Source organism: Temnothorax longispinosus, chromosome 7 (genome assembly GCF_030848805.1).
Source record: "Temnothorax longispinosus isolate EJ_2023e chromosome 7, Tlon_JGU_v1, whole genome shotgun sequence".
Classification (NCBI taxonomy): Eukaryota; Metazoa; Arthropoda; class Insecta; order Hymenoptera; family Formicidae; genus Temnothorax; species Temnothorax longispinosus.
In genome coordinates, this window is record NC_092364.1 from 8860582 (window position 1) to 8883844 (window position 23263).

Sequence of the window (23263 nt, forward strand, 5' to 3'; positions counted from 1 at the left end):
TGGCTCCGGTGGTCCTTGACGTGAGGCTCATTGACACTTTGCCCCGAGTAGATCCCGATTGTGAGCCACCGATGCCGAATATAGACACTCGGGTGCGCGATCGCGGTAGGCGCAGCCGTTGCACCAGGGACTCCGACACGATCGAAACTTGGTCGATGAGAGCCCGCACTTCGCGTGGATCACCTTGACGGTCGGCGACGATCACGCGCGCGGTCGCGAAGAGGATCGCTTTGCGGTCGTCGGTCTTTCCGACAGCGGAAAGAGTGCTGACCTCAACGGTGGGTTTCGTCCTGGAAATGTACGCGTCGTGGAGCATCGTGTGGTGACGCGAGTTGTACGTCATACAGTTCCTGGTGGACTGACACTTTGCCACCGGATGGTTGCCGAGACATTTAATGCATAGCTTGTTTGTCTCGGCCACGGTCTTTCTCTCACTGGCCGGGTTGGCCTTGAAGTCGGGGCACCCCATGAGCGAGTGCTTCCCGTTGCAGAGCGGACACTGCAAAGGCTCAGTGCGCTTCGCGATGTGCGTTTTCGCGGACCGAGATGGCTCACTCGCGGTGTTGACAGAGTTTTTCGGGTACGCGGCGTTTAATGTGAAAATCCGTTTAGTGATAAAGTTTATTAAAAGGTCGTAATTTGACGGTTCGAAGGAGCCTCCCGAGGAGGATTCCCACTCCAGGCGCGTTCGTGAGTCAAACAGCTCAACGATGAGGTGGTTAACCCCCCAGGGGTCCACTGGCGTCCTTTCGGACCCTCCGGGGCCCGATGGGAGCCTTTGGATACGGGTTTTGCAAACCTGGAGTACCCGAGCACATCAGACCGTAATCTACGGCAGTCCTACGGGGCTGTCGTAGACCGGGGAGTCCTTTTCAGGACTCGTGAAGCAGACTACCTTTATAAACAACTGTCCGGCCGGTCGGGGCCGTGAGGAATGAGCTTGCTCACCCAACCAACCTAAGGGAAAGTGTTAAAAGGATCTCAGGATCTTCTAGCAGTGTTATCTTGGTAAACAAATAATGCAGGTACACGACTTGTGGAGAAAACAACGTACTTTATTCTACGTACTAAATTAAGTAGATTGCACGCACGCAAAAGAAAACTAATGATAGCTAAGCCTGAATCGGCGTGGTGCGATACGCATAACGCAGAGAGAACGAAGGATCGAGAGCGCCCGAGCGCGCGAAGCGCCGGAAGACGCCAACCGCTCAACGAGAGAGCGCCGCTAACGGAAAACATGTGCACCGTATGCTAGAGAATAAGGGCGCTACACACGAGCTTGGCGGCAATTACAAATGAAGCTAGAGAAACATAATCTTAACAGAAAGAAAACCCTGACAGAAAACCGGGGGACCGGCTGCTCTGCTTAGGAGTCTGGGTCTGGCTCAGGACTGGTGGTCCGAGGAAACTTGGGCGTAAACCCCGTTCTGGCAACCTGGACTCCAACAGCCGGTAGGGGTTGGCGGCCCTGACTTCAATTGCCCGGTCGGCCGTGACCGTTAAAGGGATCCTATATCCGTCTGTAATACTGACTTCTTGCTTTAACCTCAACTTGCGAAAACATTCGCTTTACATAAAAATTCTACAATGTATTGTTACCAAAAGACTGTGGCGTGGTCAGCGGATTACATCTAAAAATACGATACCGTTGTCAGAATTAGGTTTAGATTCTAAACAAAAAAGTTATCTATAAAAAATGATTATTGCAAACTTTCACTAAAAATGGGGCGCATGCACTTTTAGTGCACGTTTGCAATAATCATTTTTCATAAATAACTTTTTTGTTTAGAGTCTAAACCTAATTCTGACAACAGTATCGTATTTTTAGATGTAATCCGCTGGCCACGCCACAGTCTTTTTGTAACAATACATTGTAGAAATTTTATATAAAGCGAATGTTTTCGCAAGTTGAGGTTAAAACAAGAAGTCAGTATTACAGATGGGTATAGGATCCCCTTAGGAAGGGGGAGGTTTCTACTCCCCCATCGGCTTAGAGGAAGGAAAACCTCGATAAAAAACCACGGGGTAGGGGACCTTCCGTGCTCTGTCCCCCCACGGGCGGCGGATGCCGGAGAGCGAGCAATGGCTCGGTCCGGCATCGGCTACGCGTGCGGAGGGGATGATAAAGGGGAGGGTTCTTTCGGTGGAAGTAGGGGGAGAGAGGTCTCACCCATTGCACGCCGGTGCTCCGGCGGGGTGGGGCCCCTAAAGGGAATAAAGGGAATGAGTAGCAGGTCGTCCCGTGCCGCTCGGACGTTTCCGAGGTCGGGGCGGGGCGACCTGCACGGGGAGGTTTCGTCGGGCCGCCGGGACGTTTCCCGGTTAGGGCCGGCGGTGTCAGTTGCCGTCGGCAACGAGGGTCGACGGCGCGTAGGAGGGCTCGTTGGCGGATGATCACTTCACTTGGGGGGCACTTTGCCCTCTCGCGGGCGGCGGCGAGGGGACTGGGATCGAGTTTCTCGGCCGGATCCCCTCGTACGGCTTAGCGCGCGGGAGGTGTAGGATGGGGTGTTTCCCTTACCCTAAGTCCGACAACGAGCGCACAGGGTCGTTGGTGCAGAGGCTGCCTCGGCCGGCGACCCGGGATTTTATGCTCGTCGCCCGGGCGGAAGGGAACATTGCAGAGGTTGTGGCTTCCTTGCCCCTGAACGTCCGGGGGATCTTTCCTCCGTGCGTGGCTGCGCACTTTCGGTGCCCCTGCTGTCGGGGCAGAGGACCCCAAAAAACCCGCGGTGCGATGGCTCCTTGATGGGCCTCGCTTGCGGGGGAGTAAGGGCAGACCCAGGGACCTGCCCCGGATGCACATTCCCGGGGCTAAGGTGTAGCCTGCCCCCCGGGGGAACTCGGGGCCTGGCCAGTTTTCTTCAGGGGCTGGTCGGTGAGGGCACGCCCTGGCAGGCGGAGCCGCGGAGAGTCTAGGGGGGCCTAATTTTATGGAGCCTCTTTTTACAACGAGCTTAGGGAGTGCAGGGGATCGGGATCGAGAGATCTCGGTCGACCCCCTACAAGCGGGAACGGAACAGGGCCGATTACGGTCTCCTACAATAAAGGGAGGGATAGTTTCCAAAACTGGGAACAAGAGAAAAATAGGTCCTAAATCCTATAAAGACTCCCTGATATCTGGGAGCTCCTCGTCAAGACATTCTGGCCCAAGTTTGGGCAAGAAGTCTGAGCTTAAGACCCACCCATCCTTATCTAAGGGGAGGTCACGCTCAAATGAGAAGGGAAACGTCTCTGATTCCGAGGACTTCGAGGAGTATTTGAGACAATGGGACAGTCTCATAAAGGCTCCCGGTAGCCGCAGAGACTCGTCGACGCACTTGGAGGTCTCGGATTGTTCCGTCGTCCTGGATGAGGAAGAAAGAGCTGGTCTTCGGTCCGGACTCGGAGAAAAAAGAAAAGAGAGGTAGGCCAGTAACTACGGGCGAGTGGGAGGTAAAGAAGGCGAAACTGGCGTAGAGACATCGAACAGAGGAGGAACAGAGGATTAAGGACCTCACTAACCCAATGATCCCGGCCGTACTGTCAAAGAAATGGCGAGAAAGCGAACATAAACTGATGGAAGAGTTTAGGCATCGACCTAAGGAAGACCTAAGGAAGACTTGGCGCAACTGATTGTTGAACAGATGGCCGTGGTCGACAAGGTGAACACCACCAGTAAAACGCTGAAAGGAGGAGACCAGGGCAGCCTTAACAAGGCTGCCTCTACGATCAACGCGGCAGCTGCACATCTAATTAGTCGTTTAAAAACCGGCGACGAAGCCGTGGTTAGAGACGTTGAGATGGAAAATCTCAGGCACAAGACAGCCAGCCTGGAGGAGCAAGTGGCAGAGCTTCGTAAAAAGCTGGAGGAACGCCAAGGCGTCCCATAAGAGGAGGAAATGAAATTGGTCATCGACGAGACTCCCAATCACCTCCCCTCGCCTGATAGACAGGAGTCTATCACGCGGAGGATGGAAAGGAACAAGACCAGTGTCATCACGGACGACGACCCACCGGATGACACTGAGAACGTGCCAAGTAGACGGGAGAAAATTTTCAGGAAGATCAGAGGAGGGCACTCCGCCAGCGTTGAGGCCACCGATATTGGGGAAGCCCCCCCAAGACGATTGACCCGGCAGTGCCACCGAGAAGTGACCAACACGAAGACATGGGCCTCGAAGGCAGAATCATGTCTGAGGTGAGGAAGATGGAGACGAGGTTCGAGGAGATGGTCTGGGAACTCATGGCGAGAGTAGCCATGCCACCCCCGGGAAACACGGCCGGACCCGCGGACCCGCGACCGGACCCCGAGGGGAGGTCAATCCCCGCGGTCGGTGCGGACCCAACCCCGTCAACATCGCCAGCTAGCTCCGTTGCCTCCACTCTTAGGAAGAATAGGAAAGGCAAGAGCGGCAAGAGAATGGAGAGGCAGGGAAGCCCGGTAAACCGAGCAGGAGCCGCGGCAGAGACACTCTCAAAGAAGGGAACTGCCAAGAAGGCAACAGTCAAGCAATCAAGATCTCCTCTGCCAACATCCAACTTGTACAGACCTCCTGGACGGAGGTTGTTAAAAAGGGGGCGGCCGGTGGCAAAGAGAAGCCACAACAAGGGCCAAAGCAGCCACAGAAGCAGCAACAGAGGCAGCAGCAACAACAGCAGCAGCCGCGCCAAGCCCCACTTAAAGGGAAAGGTGCAGCGGGAAGTGGGACAGTCCCCACCAACAACAAGGGGAAAGGAAGAACGGCAGTGACCAATAATAAGGTAGCCAACAACAACGGCAGGACATCTGTCAGGAAACCGCCAAGGACCGCTGCGGTGACCCTGACGTGCCTTGAGAGAAATTATGACGAGATTATGAAAGAGGCTTGTAGTAAGATTTCCCTCAAGGACTTGGAAATTGTGGGCCCCCTAAGACCAAAGAGGGCCTAAACCGGGGCACTCCTTATAGAGTTCCCCGGTAAGGAGGGTAAATCGAAGGCGGATAAGCTGGCGGAACACATGTCCGAATTGTTTCGGGGCCGCGAGGGAGTAATGGTATCACGACCAGTCAAGACGGGCGAGATCCGGATCCTTGATATCGAGGACTCGATATCGCCCGAAGAGGTGGCAGACGCCATTGCCGAGTTGGGCAAGTGCCCAAAGACACAGATCCAGGTGGGGCCGTTCAGACGAGGCCCCAATGGATTGCTAACGGCGTGGACAAAGTGCCCATTGGCAGCTATTGGAGCTATCCACGGTAGCGATAACAAGCTACAACTTGGATGGTTCACCGGGAGGGTGCAGCAGCTCGAGGCGAGACCCCTCCAATGCTTCTGCTGCTTAGAGGGGGGCCACGTCCGGGCGACGTGCACAAGTACCGTGGATAGAGGTGCCAGGTGCTATAGGTGTGGCACAGAGGGTCACCGCGCGCGCAACTGCAGGGAAAAGGTTAACTGCCCAGTGTGCGCGGACCTGAAGAGACCCTCTGCGCACAGGGCAGGAAGCAAGGCCTGTACAGCGGCGAAAAAAAAGAGAAGACCCGGATGGGCGGCCACACAGACTCAGCCCTCAGCACCTAGGGAAGACGTAAAAATGAGGCCGGTGAAGGACACCGGAACAGAGCCTGGTTCTTTTTCCGCCATGGAAGTAGATAGACCCCTTCTTAAGAGACCACAAACTCGTAGGAGAGGAGTGAAGAGGACGTGGCCACGAAGAAACTGGCCAGGAAGAAGCAATCGAGGAAGAACGCTTCGGACGAAGAACCCCCTGCGAAAGACAGGCCAAGAGTAGAGAAAGAGGGGGAACCTTTAACAACGAAGAGGAACCATAATGCCCCCAAATATTCTCCAGGCCAACTAAATCACTGCCGCGCTGCCCAGGACTTGTTTCTTTAGTCCATGGCAGAGCGCGGCAGTGGCCTGGGGATCATCGCGGAGCCGTACCAAGCGCCGCCAAACCATCCGTGTTGGGCGGTTGGCCGGTGCGGCTCTGTTGCGATTACCTGAAGGCGGACAATGGATCCGATCGCCTGCACTCGAATAGAGGCAGGCGACGGATTTGTTGTCGTGAAATGGGGCCAGATTCTTGTTGTGGGGGTATATCTGCCCCCTAGCATGAATCTGGCTAGGTTTGAAGCAACTCTCGATGACATACGTCGCGTCGTTGAGAGAGTCAACCCAGCGCCGGTGATCGTGGCCGGGGACTTCAACGCCAAATCAGCGTTGTGGAGGTCCCCGGCCACGAACAACCAAAGAAGAATTCTCGAGGCATGGACGGCGGGCCTGGGCCTGTGTGTGTTAAACATCGGCACAGTACAGACTTGTGTGCGGTCGAGGGGGGGATTTATCGTTGACACGACCTGGGCCAACACTGCGGTCGCACGCCGAATCTCGGGTTGGAGGGTGGCTGTAAAGGCCGAGACGATGTCGGATCACGCGTACATCGAGTTCTCCCTCTCGGCCACCCCGCCGGGGGCTCAGGCCCGCCGTCAGGAGCTTGATAAAAAGCTCCCGAGGTGGTAGTGGAGGAAGATGGACCGCGAAATGTTCCAGACCGCGGTCCATACCTCACTTTGGAATGAGGACACTCTAAAAGATGTCTCTGCCGACGTGGACGATATGCCTGAGAGGATCGGGGATATCATGACCGAGGCGTGTGACGCCGGTATGCCCCGATCCAGGCCAAGTCCACGTCGGAAAGCGTATTGGTGGACGGAGGAGATTGCCGAGTTAAGGCGCTCCTCCGTCCACGCTAGAAGAATCTGGCTGCGAGCCCGGCGCAGCCAAGATTCTTATAGGCCAGAGGAGGCCGGAGAGGGTTACCGCTCCGCCAAGCGGGCCCTCTCTGTGGCCATTAAAGTGGCCAAGGACAGAGTTTGGAGAGAGCTCCTTTAGGCCCTTGAAAAGGATCCGTGGGGGAGCCCTTACAGGATAGTCCTGAACAAGCTCAGGCCATGGGCGTTCCCTACGACGGAGTCGTTGGACCCCGAGTTTCTTGAGAAGGTCGTTGACACCCTCTTTCTCGATGATCCGGGGAAGAGGGCCGGCGACGCCCCCGCTCCACCGCCGGTGGAGTGGGAGGAAGGACTCGGGGTCAGTATGGAGGAGCTCGCGAACGCCGCCAAACGGATAAAGTCCTTGGTCACAGGGAAACTGGCTGAGCATCTTAGGGTGCTCTTTACTAAATGCCTGAAAGAAGACCGGTTTCCCAAACGGTGGAAGGTGGCAAAGTTGGTCCTTTTCCCCAAAGTGGGAAAACCAGCCGACCAACCATCAGGGTATAGACTAATCTGTCTGCTGGACGAGGTCGGCAAGTTGTTTGAGTGGGTCATAGCCGACCGACTCGTCCGGCACCTGTCCCGGACTGGTCCGGACCTATCGCCGGACCAGTACGGCTTCCGAGAGGGCAGGTCAACGGTGGATGCGATTAACCACATTCGGCCCTCTCAGAAGCCGCCGCGGAAAAGGGCAGGGTGCTACCTCGTGGGTATCTCGTTCAATATTGCGAACGCGTTCAACACCCTGCCCTGGCCGGTCATTAGGAGGACACTGATTTGTCACAACGTGCCTCTATTTGATCGCGGTCATCTTTGATTATCTCCGGGACAAGAGATTGGTCTACACCGACAGGGATGGACACCTGAGGGTACGGCTGGTGGTGCGGGGGGTTCCGCACGGGTCGGTCATAGGACCACTCCTGTGGAACCTCGGATATGATGCCGCACTTAAGACCGTCCTCCCCCCAGGATGCTGGTTGAATGGGTTTGCGGATGACACATTCCTGGGGGTGGAGGGCGACGACTGGGAGGAGGCAACAAAAAGCCAACGTCGCTGTGGCATGTGCGGTGGCTGCCATTAAGAACCTGGGACTCCGGGTGGCTCCCCAGAAAACACAAGCTGTTTTCTTTTACAACCGAGCAAAGGAGAGGCCACCCGGAGTGTACGTAAAAGTGGAGGAAACCCGTGTTCCCGTAGGGGCCCAAATGAAACTTTTGGGCCTCTGGTTGGACGGCACCTGGAGCTTTGGCGAGCACTTCGCTCGCATTATTCTCAGGATAATGGGAGTGGCAAATAGTCTGGCAAGACTAATGCTAAACCTGGGGGGGGGGGGGCGAGCGGACATGCTCGCCGTCTCTATGCCGCGACGGTGCAGTCCGTGGCACTCTATGGCGCCCCGATTTGGGCGCCAGTGGCGGTGAGCTCCGCACGGATCAAGGCGATGCTACGCCGAGCTCAACGTGTGGTGGCCCTCCGAGTGTCACGGGCATATCGCACCGTCTCGCATGCGGCGGCGACGGTCCTCGGGGCTCCCTCCGCTAGAACTCGCGGCTGCGCAACACGCTGAGGTATATCGGCGTACCAGGCAGCTGCGGGTTCCGAGGGGGCCTGTCTGGAACGGGGCCAGTCGAGTAATTAAGCTCCAGGAAAGGGCGGTCTTCATAGATAAATGGCGAGAATATCTTGCCAATCCCAATTTGGCGGGTAGGAGGACCGTCGCGTCGATGCTGTCCGACCCTGTCTAGCGGATTGGCTGGACAGTCGGCGACACGGGTTGACATATAGGGCGACACAAGTGTTTACCGGACATGGATGTTTCGGTGAGTACCTGTGTCGCATTGGGAAGGAGGCAGCCACCAACTGCCATCATTGTGACGCGACGAGGGACACGGCGCAGCACACGCTGGAGGAATGTCCAGCGTGGGCTGTGTAGCGCCGTGTCCTACAAGGAAAGGTCGGGAATGACCTCTCCCTTCCGGCCGTGGTGGCGGCTATGGTCGGGAGTGAAACGAGGTGGCGGACATTCCTGGCATTTTGCGGCAGTGTAATGTCGCAGAAGTAGGCGAGCGAGAGGATTAGGAGGGGGGAAGTACGTTTCCCTCCGACCGACAGGGAAGAAGAGGAGGAGGGAGGAATGGAGGCCGAGGCGACCGCCAAGAGTGTCGCCGCCGCCTGAAGAGTGGCGGCGGCGACTGCGGCCTCGCGGCAGTGCTCCGGATGCGGCCCCGCGTGGAGCGCGATAGGAGGGGGAGAAGGGGGAGTGTGCGGCCAGGTAATGTCCGCTAAAGAGGAGGCGGAACGGATCCGCCGCGGAGAGAGAAATCCCGACGCGGCGGGTCCGTCCCAGTGATTTGATTTGTGTGCAGTCCAGTCAGGGCTGCCCCGCCTTTAGGCGGCTTAGCGACTTTTACGGCCGCTTGAGTGGTAAACACCCCGGAGCCTCTCCTCCGACAAGGGGTGGGTCCGGTGGCGGGAGGTCGGCGTACCGGCTGGCACCGGTCGTTGATCCAACCTCCCATAAGTAACGGAAGAAGCAGCGGAGCGGGAGGTGTCCACGCCCCGCAGCTAATGATATCTTCTGCTCATTAGCAACAGAGCCTCTGCTCAGAGCAGAGAGCCAGTCAGGCCCAGCGCTGGGGGCGTCCGGACGCTGTGTTAAACGTCCCCGGGCGCTCCCACAAGGCGCAGGTAAGGACACCCGTGAGGTTTTAGCCGGTAGGCTATACATGTAGTATTGTGGGCGATGTACATGTATAGAATCCGGCACTTCCCTCGCTCCTTTGTTAGAAGGGCGAGGGGGTCTTTCCCCCTGTCACCCGGGAAGCTACCGGGCATGCCCGGTAGTAGAAGATTTCCTTACGTTAAAAAAAATGAGATGGTTAAAAAGGTCCATGCCGTGCAAATTGATGAGCCTCTCTATGATCTCTTGAGCATTGACGGCGTTATGGACGCGGCTGAGCTCATCGGCGGTAGCGGCTTTCATCTTCGCCACGGCGGTAAACGAGGCAAAGTTGGAGCGTATCAGCTCCTTCTTGTTCTCATAATGTTTGCAGAGTATCGCCCACGCGCGATCGTAATTTTTGCCCGTAATCGTTAACGACCTTACCAATTTTTCAGCCGACCCTTGGAGGCACGAGCGAAGGTAGTGCAGCCGTTCGATTGGCGAAATGGACGAATTGTCGCCAATGACCGACCGAAAAAGATCCCGGAAGGTTGGTCAGTCTTCGTATGCACCCGAAAATTGCGGCAGTTTTATACGGGGCAGCAAGGTTCTCGACGTGCGTTCGCCCCTCTGCTCTGACAGCGTGAGGGACGTGAAGGCTGACGCGGTCTTAAAGTGATTTGCCTGTTCGGACAGGGCGCTACGCTGAAGGACGTAAGCATTCTCGGCGTTGTCGAGTAACTCATATTTGGCGTAGTCACTTTCAGCGTAGCGGTCCTTGTAGCAGGCTCGAATCATGTCCTGCTGACTTTCGAACTTTGCCCATAGGTCGTCAAGAAGGCGAATGCGTGTCTCGATGGCAGAGAGGGTGATGTTCGCCTGACCCATCTTCTTCAGGTTGTCAACGGCTCTGGAGATGCGTCCGAAGAGTTCTAGTTGGCTGTTCAGCATGGCGCTCTGGACAAGACTCATGTTGTCTTCGTTTTTCAGGCACTCTTGATTGCGGTTGCCGGCGATGATCCGGCTCGAAGGACCAGAATGTTCGAGAGAACGCGGTAGCGCGAGTGATAGCGCGAGAAGGACAACACGAGGAGACACAGTTCAATAAGTTTATAAGAATGAGTACAATAAAATAAGTATATTACAAAATATATACAGAATGTACAGAGTTCCTTTACTTTTAGCAAAGCAAGAAGCCGTGAACGCGCGCTGAATTGAGCACGGCGTGCTAGAAGCAGTAAAGCGGGTTCGCGAAGCGAGATAGCGGAATTTCGTGTTCTAAGCGAAAGTATTCGAAGCGGTGTGCAAAGTGGTTTTAACTAGCAGGTGAACTTCGACAAAAAGAGAGCCCTCGGTACAGCGGCGAACCTTTTATTAATCCCGAGTCGAGGCTCTCTCCGGGCTAATAACCAATAAATTTAAACATCGAAGGTTGTTTAAAGACTCACAATCAGGTGCGTGATTGGTGGCCAAGAGCCGGCCGCGGGAAGGTTTGCGCCTGACATACGCGGCGCTCGGATTTCGGAAGGTGATTGGCCATCGGCGGCTTACGTCATCGTACTAGCGACAATTTTCGTTTGGCGATCGGCAGAGATCGTTGCTTGTTTTCGATAGCAATGTTTATGGCATGGATTTTTTGCTTGCTTGTGCGACCGGTTTGCCGTGACTTTGTTATTAATAATAATGTTAGCAAACTTTCCGGAATAAAAATACCGGAAAAATCCATGCCATAACTTGACTATAATTTAAGGCAAAATTTCGATCGACTTATATTTTACTCAAGCGTGCGTGTTCGGACATGCGGATTATTACGATCTCAAACACATACAGGGTGTCAATTTGAAAACTTTTAGTCGAAATATCTTGGGAATTAATAATGATATCAAAACACGATTTGGAGAGAATGTAGGGGAGCAAGGGGGACATACTTTAATTTAAAAAAATTTGACCTTAGGTGGAGGCGTCAACGTCAAATAAAGGTCAACTTAATTTTTTTTAATGGACATATTATTTTTTAAATATCTACGTTTGTAGCCTTTTTCATTACGAGCTCAACGCGCTATGATCCAAAGTCGCCAAAGATCAAATGACCAAATGCAGACTCATAGTATTATTGTCTTTGTACATGTTATAAGACACCTTTTACAGCTGCAGCTTGCGAATCGACAATATTAAATTCATTGCAAAATGACCTAACACACTTCAAGTTGAGTTGCTTCATTCACTAATCTTTGTACGGTTCTGTTTTTCTTTGCTATTGATCCTGTTTCTTCAAATTTTAATATTAATTGTTGTACGCAGGTGTGACTGACATTTTTTCAGTTTACTTAAACTGGTAAGTATAGTGAGTGCTAATTTGTACTACAAGCGTTAACATGATGATTCCGCGTGCCCAACTAAGTCATCATGACATTGCCCATGTCCACGAACATAAACACGAACAAGAAATAGCAGTCTAACAACAAGATCCGTTCGATTTCGATTTAGTTTTGATTTAGTAAAGAAGCTGCAGCTGTAAAAGGTGTCTTATAACATATACAAAGACAATAATACTGTGAGCCCGCATTTGACCTTCAAAGATTTTGGATCATAGCGCGTTGAGCTCGTAATGAGAAGGGTTACAAACGTAGATGTTTAAAAAATTGTGTCCATTAAAAAAAATTAAGTTGACCTTTATTTGACCATGACGCCTCCACCCAAGGTCAAATTTTTTTAAATCAAAGTATGTCCCCCTTGCTACCCTATATTCTCTCCAAATCGTGTTTTGGTATTTTTACTAGTTTCCGAGATATTCCGACTGAAAGTTTTCAAATTGACACCCTGTATATATAAAACATTAAATACGTTTAGAAAACATATATGTATATATAGGGGAGACCGGGGCGAAGTCGTCACCGAGGCGGAGTTGGCATTAGTTATCTCGAAACCTGTATGTTGTGTAAACTCGTCATTAAAATATAGTAAACGCTACTTATGGTGCTCATGTGACCAACGGAGTTGAACGGAGTTTGGTGAGATTATGTGCCATGTTGTGATTTTTATTAATCAAAATCCAGTCCGAGAATAAAGTGACGACTTCGCCCCGAGGGTGTGACGACTCTGCCCCGGTAATTTTGACATTTCAATTTTTGCACTTTTGTCGTTTTTATTCTATACCGGTTGAAAAAAACGACGTAGACCAAAAATGCTCTTATAAATTTTGTTGTCAAGTGTTCACTCTTTGCAACGGTATATCACATTTTACTAAAATTATTTGTTTTGTTGTTAAAAATCGGCACCGAAAAAATAGTGACGACTTCGCACCGGTCTCCCCTACTAACACGTGTTATCTGGGTATAATATTATCCAATGTATTTTTAATATTCCGAAAAATAATACTACAATATTTGTCACAGAGATATATCTAATATTAATCAAAATGTTTATAATAAATATTTATATTATATTATATTATATTTATATTATATTGACAAAAGATATAAAAAAACATTTCAGTTTATATATAAGAAATATTTTTCAATACATTTCCAAAATATATTTTATATATCATTAGTAATAATTTTTGTATTATTCCAAAATCTTTACGAAAAATTTTTATAAAATATTTACCATAAATTTTTGGAAAATAAATTTTTAAAATATTTATAAATATTTATTATAAATATTCATAAATATTTTGTGCTGTCTGGGTATTGAGAACTACCCAAGCAACGCAGACGGATTGCCCGGTTTGGGCTCCTCGTTGAATCTGTCTAAGCCCATTGCTTAAGACACCTAAGGGCAAGCCAAGGATGTCAAGGAAGGGACTTTGAGAAGCAGACGAAGCGGCTGAGCGCGAAGATGAGAGTCTTAATGCGGGAACTTTTCAGAGGCAACGATTACCCTTAATATACACTACAATCACACACAAACGCGCGCGCGCGCACACACGCATGCATGCCCTCAAATTGAAAACCAAAGTAAAAATCTGTACATATGTATATAAGCGAGAATTAAAGAGCGAGTTGTTATCTAAAAAGGTATTATCATTTGTGGGACTCTTTTGAGCGCACCTATCACTTTACTGACTCTTCATAAATGAAAATTTTAAAATATAAAGCAGTAATAATTTAAAGTATTAAATATATAACTATGAAAAATGTAAAAAAATAATTTATTAATTAATAAGTAAAATTATATATTGTATTAATCTAGAAAATAGTACATTGTATGTACACTGATAAACCCATTTAGTTGAATCAACTAAATCTTTTGGTTGAAAATTTTTTTGTTATGTTAACCAAATTTTGTGTTATATTAACTAATGAATTTTGTTTGGTCATATGTTTGGTCATATGACCATGTTTTGGTCATATTCTTTAGTTGGATATGAACAAACAAAATTCTTTAGTTAATATAACAAAAAATTTAGTGTACATAACAAAAAATTTGGGTAATTCTTTACAATAAGGCCTTTTCCGAATTTTGATATTTTCTTGCGGTTTTTTTTGGTAAAAACCTTTGTTGTGACTCCGACAGTGATAATCAATCGGGGGAGCCCGAAAAATATGTACCCTACTTATTTTTTTACCTATTTTTACCTTATTTTTTTACTTGTTTTTTCGAACATGGCTTTCCGGATTTTCCGACGTTATAAATATAGTGGCCCTTAAAAGGACCGATTATCTCTGTTCGTATACTGAGAGAAAGTGTCGATATATTCTTTATTATCCAAATACAGCAGTCAATGTCTTGTACTGTTGTTTACATGAAGCCGAGTAGGAGCGGGAGGATAGAAAGACGAGAAATGTACTACGCGACGAACAAAATCCCGCACTCACCTCCGCCGGTAGACAACGTGGATCTCGCTTTACAACTTAAAGTACATGCTAAGGCTGCCGTCCGATTTACGCTTACAGCGTTGTAAAGAGCGATGCTTTAAAGCGCGTTTTATCGACGATTGCTGAATGGAGAAAATCAGCTGCGGAAATATTTAATTTATTCTCCTATAAAAAAGACTTTGTTTTGTATATCATGCCGATTGTTTGGTGGAACTTCTCAGCTGGCGACAGAAGGTTTTCGCGATTGAAGTAACGTGAACAAAGTATTGAGCGGGCACGAAAATTCAAAAGAGCATCTCCAGTGTCAAATTGCGCTAATAAAGCGCAGTCGCACAAAAAGAAGAGTTGACTCCGGTCTTTGTACACAAGTTAAGAACGAAATCGAATATTGGAGAAATGTACTAAAAAAAGTAATTGTTAAACCCCTTGCTAGTCGTGGCCTTCCATTCCGAGAATTGTCTGAACGTTTCGGTTTTTTGAGAAACGGCAATTTTATGATGACCCGTTTCTGTCGACGCACATAACACAGTGTGGAAATCTTGGTAGTCGAAAAACTTCATATCTCTCCTCAACGACTTGCAATGAGTTTATCAATCTAATCGCATCAAAAGTAAAAAATATAAGTATTTCTCGATCGTAGTCGACTCAACGCCAGACATAGCTCACATCGACCAGCTCTCTTTCATTATTAGATATGTAAAAGAAGATGGTAACCCGATTGAACGCTTTCTTGGTTTTCTACCAAACGTTGGGCACAAATCTGAAGAACTCGAAATGGCTGTAACTTTTATGCTCGCATCGTTGAAAATTGACATAGGCAACTGCAGAGGACAATCATACGATAATGTTAGCAACATGTCTGGTATCTACACTGAATTACAAGCACGATTGAAACGATTGAATCCTCTTGCCGATTATGTACCTTGTGCGGTTCATTCGTTGAATTTGGTTTGAGCCTGTGCCGCAGAATGTGTCACAGAAGCTGCATCGTTTTTCAGTACTTTTCAAAGTTTGTACAATTTCTTCGCTGCATCTACTCGACGTTGGGACCTCTTTTCATCAAACGGCAAAAGTAGTACGAAAGTTTTAAAACGAGTCGATGGAACTCGATGATCATCTCGCCATGCGATAGTTTGTGTAAGAACTGGGATGGTGTATTGCAATCTTTGACGATAATGATCGAAGATGTTCATGAAAAAGCGGTAACTCGATCCGAAGCTGCTATATTAAAAAGACAGCTTGACCAATTCGAAACAATGTTTATGGCCGTATTCTGAAACTCGCTATTGGATCGATTTAATGCAACGAGTAAAGTGCTGCAAAGTGTAGATATCGACGTAGGAGTTGCTGTAGAGCTTTATCGTTCGCTAATCGATTTCATAGAAAGCTTGAGTGATGAGATGTTTGAAGTGTATGTAGAGAAAGCCAAATGCATAATTCCTGAAAAGTACGAATTTGATAGCAAACAAAGCTGCAAACGAAAGCTTCAATTCAGTGAATCGAAAGAGAACGAAGTCATCATGACCGAAAAAAATAAATTCAGGGTGGAAACTTTCTACGCAAAATTAGATCGCATCAAATCTGAATTGGAGAAACAGCATTCAGCGTATGAAAATGCTTTCAAACGCTTCGATTTTATTAGAAACCTTGTTCACTTGTCAGACAGCACGATACACGAAGAAACTACGAAACTTTACAATTATTACGCCAAAGACCTAGAAGACTCATTTGCCATTGAATGTGTGCACTTTCGCTAGTTTCTTAACAAAACTGGCGGCTCAGAGAATAAACTAAAACTGATCGACCTTTGTACGCTTATACGCGATCAAAATTTGTTATCAGTATTCCCTAACATCGATATAGCTTTGAGAATATCTTTGTGTATGGCTGCCACAAATTGCTCAGCAGAACGATCCTTTTCCGCTTTAAAACGAATAAAAACGTACTTGTGATCATCGTTGGAGAAAAAACGTTTAAATTCATTGGCAATATTGGTCATTGAAGCTTAGCTTATGATGAGCCTAAAATACGACATTATTGATGATTTTGCAAGCCTAAAATCTCGCCGTAAACCACTTGATTAAGGTAAATGTCCCAATTATTGACAGTGTCCCAATTTATGACAATCGCACTCATTTTCCTTAATAAATCAACTAATACGAATCCAATATTTATTCTAAATATGTATTTAGACTCTAAATTTTATTTATATTCAGTTATAATACATTTCGAATAAAATTAAAAGCCGTAATGAATGTTAAAACATCATAATTACAAGCGTATACTGACGGCGACAGTTTGAACGCAGTTGCTCTTCGTCATCTTAGAAACTGACAGTTGATTCGAGATGTTTGTTTGCTGGGTCTATGCAGTTATGCTTTAAATAACTTGAAGTAAGTGAATTTTAAGTGTTTTGTCAAGTCGAGAGAAAGTTAAGAATATTTCTAAGCAGAAAAATATCAAGGTTCGTAATTTTCGTAGTTAATTTATATATGTCACTAATCGGTATTAGAATATCTATTTGTCCCTATTACTGACAACTCCGAAATACATACATATAAAATAATATAAACGTATTTATTTCTAAAAAGAACATGTTTATAAATCTTATTTATTATAAAGTTAAAAAATAGCATCAATATCATAACTTACCTATGTGCAATTTAATAAATAGTATAAATGTAAGTTCTTAACCTAACCTATAAGTTATCGTGTTTAAGTCAGCAATAGGGACACTCATATAATTCTGTACCAATTTGTGATATCCGAGTAACTATTACTATTCCGAAGAGAGAACTGTCACGGGAGGAGAAGGCTCCTTAACCTCTGCAGAACCGGCCCCTTTTTTGGACGACCTTTTTAGTTTTAGTGCTAGAACATTTTTGTCCTTGTCAGTGGGCTGAACTACGAAAAAGACGGCGCTACTCCAGCGCCTAATATTAGGCTTCTCTCGGATATTAGGCCGGTCTCGGAGAGGTTGTGACTCCCGTAAAAGTATGACTACCTGGCGATGCCGGCGATAAATAAATTGTGTTAAATATAAAACGGTATTATTAAATGTGTTTAATGTTTCTTATAAAAACAATAATATCAGTAATATATAATCAATAATAAGAATATTAATATGTACCTTTTGTCAGTAATAGGGACATTCGTATATTCACCTCCTGTCAGTAATAGGGACGTTTATATGTTCGTCGACTGTCAGTAATAGAGGCATGCATATGTTACAAATTGGGACAAAACCAAACTGACATGTCACTAAATAGTACTTCAGCCACTTTTGAGAAAATATTATAAACAAATTAAAATCTGTCCATAAATAAAAAAAAATATAACACAATTAAAATCCTAAATGTTCAAGCTGTTTAACAAAATCAATTTTGTATACTTTTTTTAACATGTATATTATTAATTTATCAATTTATTATTACAATAAGGTTACTAGGTCACTAATTGGGACATTTACCTTATTAGGTAAATGTTAACATTGTTTATTACAAAACTTTCTAAAACTGTGTTTACTTGTTTTTCATTATTTATAAAATATGTAACAGACTCCTACCACTTTCACGTGCTCACCAAATTTGTGAAATTTGGAAAGAAAAATTGCAATCTCGCCCAAAAATTTGCCGCTTCTAAAAATCTGCCGCCCTACGCTTCAGCGTAGTTAGCGTATAGAGTAAATCCGTCACTGCAAACCACGGACTACTCGGCATACACAGACCAAAGAGCCTGAACCACAGTATATACAGTAGCGCAACTCTCTGTCGGCACTTTTGATGTTAGCGTGGATGAAAATGAACTGCACATGCGCGTGCGAGGTATGTAACCAATCAGAGCACCGATAATCTGTCTCATTTCCTCTCACTGTTATAAGTCTCTCTCTCTTTCTAATTTATCGTTGCGTGTCAGACGCGCGCGTTTTGATTGGGATAATGTATGGAGACGCATATTTGACGTGCGTTATAACGCGCAGAAACGCATGCATAAACATCAAGGGTTACATTTGAGATAGAAATAAAATATGATGTGCAACCAGACGCGTGCTATATATTTATTTATTGGCACTATATATTTTTTAATTATATATATATATAGGTATATACAAAATACAGATAAATTTTAATAATTTGTATAGCAATTGTACAAATGTGCCATATTACTTCTTCCCCACACAGCACATAATATTGCAGAAATATTGCAGAAATATTGCAGTAATATTGCAATATAGTGGAAATATTACGTATTACAATGAAATATTTCAGAAATATTACTGATGTATTACACGTTTTTAAATAATATTAAAATATTACAGTAATATTGCTGCAATATATTGTTGAAATATAATACTTTAAGTACCAAAATAATGTCAAATGACATTTTAATGACATCTTATTGACGTCATTAAGACGTTATTAAGGTATCACACAATCATACGTATTGCACATATAATATATACCAGTTAAAGAATTTTGGACTGAAAGAAAGAAAAATCTAAATAAAAAAATGTGATAAAATCAAAAGAGACTGACTTGTACTTTTGGGGAATAAAAGTGATTAAGATAAATTTTATAAGTGGTGGTATTTAATTTTATAACTTGTTATTTGTTTTGTAATAATAAAAGGTAATTATATATACAATTAATTTTTAATTAAGAGCCAGTAAGTAAATTGATAATAAAATAAATGGATAAAATTTAAAATTTATATTTCTTATATAATCAATATTAAACTTTTCAAATTACGAGTTTGTCATACGGATAAACAGAACGTTTCTGAGTACGTAAGTGGAGGGAAGAACGCTAGTGTGTGTGGCTATGCGCTTGGTCGCAGCACCGACCCCCACCATTCCCGGTCTTCTTTCGCTGTCTCTTGCATGGCTCCGTGGGACCACGCAATCACGTGTACGACACCGCACAGAAACAATTGTTTTAATTTCAGGTAATTTTTTTTATTTAATAAATATTGTTCACACAAATATTTTTAAAAGTATTTTTGTATAATTATTACTAATATGTACATTGTATATATATATTTGGCGATTTGTCTTTAAATCCAAAAATAAAAATTACGTGGCATAATGGTCTGCAAAAACCACGTTAAGGCTCCTGGTCCCTGAGCCGAGAACTCTGCGTTGACGGTGGCGCCGTACCGTCGCGGCAGAAATAAGAACTCTCTCCTCTCATTCTCTCCAATGAAGAATTCTGTCTTGTGACATGTTGACAACCTATTTTGCATTGCGTTAAATTTCTTTATTATTCGCTCTGTACTTGTGGTATAACGTTTAATGTATTCGTGAAACTCGTAAAATTGACCGTATGGTAAGATTTGCAAGAAATACATATGCGGAAGGAACATTCTCCACTCCTTTCGATAATCGAAAACGGCTTGTTTTTCCGTATGTTTAGGCTTCGTTTTATGGCTGTTTGTTTATTGTCGAGGGAAAAGGATAGTATCCGGTCAATTTTAGAAGTGTGCTGAAACGATCTATAGTGATTTTTTATTGAAATGTCTTTTTATTTCGGAAAATACCGCAACATAAAATAGGGTAATTTCTCGCCTCGATAGCAAGAAATTCAATATGGCTGCGGTGACTACCCAGGAGCCTTAATATCATAAAAATCATTTCAATGACCATCTTAAAATACATATATTTGCCTTTATAACCTTATTGAGCGAGTCTCTAATGAAATTATTTATTAACGGCTTCATACTTAAATCTTGATGCTAACTTAACCTCAAAATTTTTAACAGTTTAAATCCAACTGGCCCTTAGTTGGAGATACGTGATAGAAATATGCCGATCCCAAATCTCCTAAAAAGCAGTTTAATCATTAATTAAATGATTTAACCATAATTATTTAACCATTTACATGATTTTATAATAATTATTGTTTTTATGCTATATGTTACAGTATTGCTTTCCATCAGTGGATGTTCATGCAGTCCAGAGCAGCACCAAGTAGTTTGATAGAAGAGCAAAAGATTTATTTATTAGATATGTAAGTAAGAAAAAGTTAAATTTGATATAAACCATACTTTCCAATATTAATCGTCAATACTGAAAATCCAAAGTATACGTGTAACATCAACTACAGATTTTCAGTATACATAGATAGTGAATATCACAATACAGATTCATACTTAACCTACTTTTATGTTTAAAATATATAATTAGATGTAAATAATAATTACTGTTTTTGTATTATGTTGCAGTGTTACGTTGCTTTCCATCAGTGGAAGTTCACGCAGAGCAGCACCAAGCAGTTTGATTTCTATCAAACTCTCTTCTGAGCGACAGCTTCATTTATTAGATACATAAGTAAGAAAAATTTAAACTTGGTATAAACTGCGTTCCAATATTTTAATATCCAGTACTGAATCTAAAGTGTATGTATAACATTAACCATAGATTTTCAGTATAGACAGTGAATATCGGAACACGTCATACTTAACCCCGTACTCTTATGTTTTAATATATAATTATGTATGAAATAAACAGGGTGATTTTTATTTCGTGTGCCAATCATCTCCGCTATAATTATCTCAGAAAGTATTGATTTATTGAAAAAATGTTTCAGATAAAAGTTGGAGAGTTCAAGGAGGGCCAATAGACAATTTTATTAGATTTTGAGTCCGGAACCTGTGTTAAGCCTAATAGGATCCAAGTCAAATTATTTAAATAGAAACCCTCTTTTTATGGTATCATCTTTTTCTACTAATTAATACGAACAACTTTTGTCTAAAACATTTTTTTGTTTGCCTTATACTTTTTAAGATATTCAATGAAAACTTGGTATTTTTTTCAATATTTAGCTTACAATAGATGTTTGTCAATAAATATTCGTCGGAGTGAAAAGTGGTACAGGACTTTTTGACTTGATTTGGTTTCATGAATATACTGTTGCAATAGTATTCTAATTTCTTTAAATAATTGTGTACACATGAAAACTTCAAGAAAATGTATACACAAATACTTAAAGAAATTAGGGTATTATTGCAATAGCATATTTTTGAGATCATATCAAGTCAAAAAGTCTTGTATCATTTTCTCCTCTGACAAGCATTTATCAAGATATAAGCTAAATATTAAAAAAATTACCAAATTTTTCTTGAATATCTCAAAAAGTATAAGGCAAATAAAAATGTTTCAGACAAAAGTTGTTTATATTAATTAGTAAAAAAAGATGATGTAATGAAAAAAGGGAGTTATTATTTTAAAAAATTGACTTGGACCCTACTGGGCTCAACATGGGTTCCAGACTCAAAATCTAATAAGATTATCCATTATTTCTCTATAAACCCTCCAACTTTTATCTGAAACATTTTTCCAATAAACCAATACTTTCTGAGATAATTAGTGAAGATAATTGGCATACAAAATAAAACTCACCTTGTATAATTATATATAAATAATAATTACAGTTTTTGTATTATGTTATAGTGTTACGTCATTCTTTATCAGTGGAAATTCATACAGTGCAGAGTAGCATGGAGCAGTTTTGAAGAAGAAAGAGATAGAAAAATAATATCAATATTATTTTCTTAATATTGTATGTCATACTATTATTAAAAATAACAATTTGATAAAATTTAATAATATTCATTAAAATGTTTTAATTTTTAGCAATATTAAATGAATATTATCTAATATTACACAAATAATATTATTGCGTTTACAATATCAATATTATTTTAAAATTGTATGTAACAATACTATTAAAAATAATTTAATAAAATTTAATAAAAATTATTAAAATAATTTTTTAATTCCTGGCAATATTATACAAATATCACGCAAATATTATAGTAATTTTACCGTAATATTACTGATATATTGCAGTAATATTACCGCAATATTACTGAAATAAATATCAGTAATATTACTGATATTCACTTTCGTGAACATTTTAATATTACTGAGATATCTCAGTAATATTACTGCAATATTTCTGATACATTTTATTGTGATATTGCAATCGAAAAATAATATTGCTGCAATATTTCTGCAATATTATGTGCTGTGTGGGTCGTGTTATACATGAGTTGTATAACTCAAATCAATAAATTATTTATGCTATCAATATTTAAACGGTCACAAAAAGAAATATAAAGGAAAGATTAAGAAAATTATATAATACAACTTGTAACTTAATTTTATCTCATTCTTTTTATTCACAATAACTATGTATATGTATATGGATATATGTATATATATGTGACAAATGTATAAACTGTCAAGTTACAGGATTTCTGCAATGATAATTGCAATAACAAAGTAAACGAAATGAAAGAACTAATAAAAGTTAAATCTGTTACATGCCTTTTTAAAAAGCGGATAAAAAGTATTTAAATAAGTTGATGACTCGTGTTGGCAATATTCTGTGAAAAAAAAGAAAAAATATATAAATTATGAAATAATAAAAAATAAACGAAACATACAAAGACTTAATTATATAAATAATACAATAATATATATGTAAATAACATGCAAATTAAAGAATAGTAAAACAAAATAAAAAATAATAAAAAATGCATAAGATGTAAAAAGAATGTTAAATATAGTTTAAGTAAAAGATAGTGTGTATAGAAATGCAAATAGTATATTGAGGTCATATTTCTCTGAAAAAATTTTATTCTAGTGTACAATTTCACAAAATCTATAAAACAAGTACAATATGCAAATAGTGAAAAAAAGTAGCTAAAAGAGAATCATAGATAGCTTACACCAACCAAACACATAATAAATCTTCTTCTTCCTTTATAATGGCACCTAGCCTCATCGGGACTAATGCGGCCAGATAGAAAACACATATTAATATATTAATGTAAGTTAACAAAGTCAGTTCCAAGCGTACATATATAAAATAGAAATTTTATTGACAAATATTAATACATAAAAATAAAAGAATGTCATACTAAAGTTAAAAGTATATAATAATAAAAATATGCAATTTGTGTAAAACATAACAAAATGTCTTGACTCCTAATATATTCCTATACCTAAAATTTTTTAATTATTAATTTCTTATGTCCAACTC

The 23263-nt window shown here is 43.2% G+C and overlaps 2 long non-coding RNA genes across 2 annotated transcripts in view; both read left to right on the forward strand.

Annotated features, from left to right (window-relative positions):
- The window catches only part of LOC139815811 (uncharacterized), a 141175-nt gene that overhangs the window by 88259 nt on the left and 29653 nt on the right, over positions 1–23263 (forward strand). The gene's annotated exons all lie outside the window — the stretch shown is intronic.
- LOC139815812 (uncharacterized) lies at positions 18575–21798 on the forward strand. Its single transcript, XR_011732829.1, has 4 exons — positions 18575–19163; positions 20138–20224; positions 20439–20544; positions 21667–21798. It is a non-coding gene; the product is annotated as an uncharacterized lncRNA (long non-coding RNA).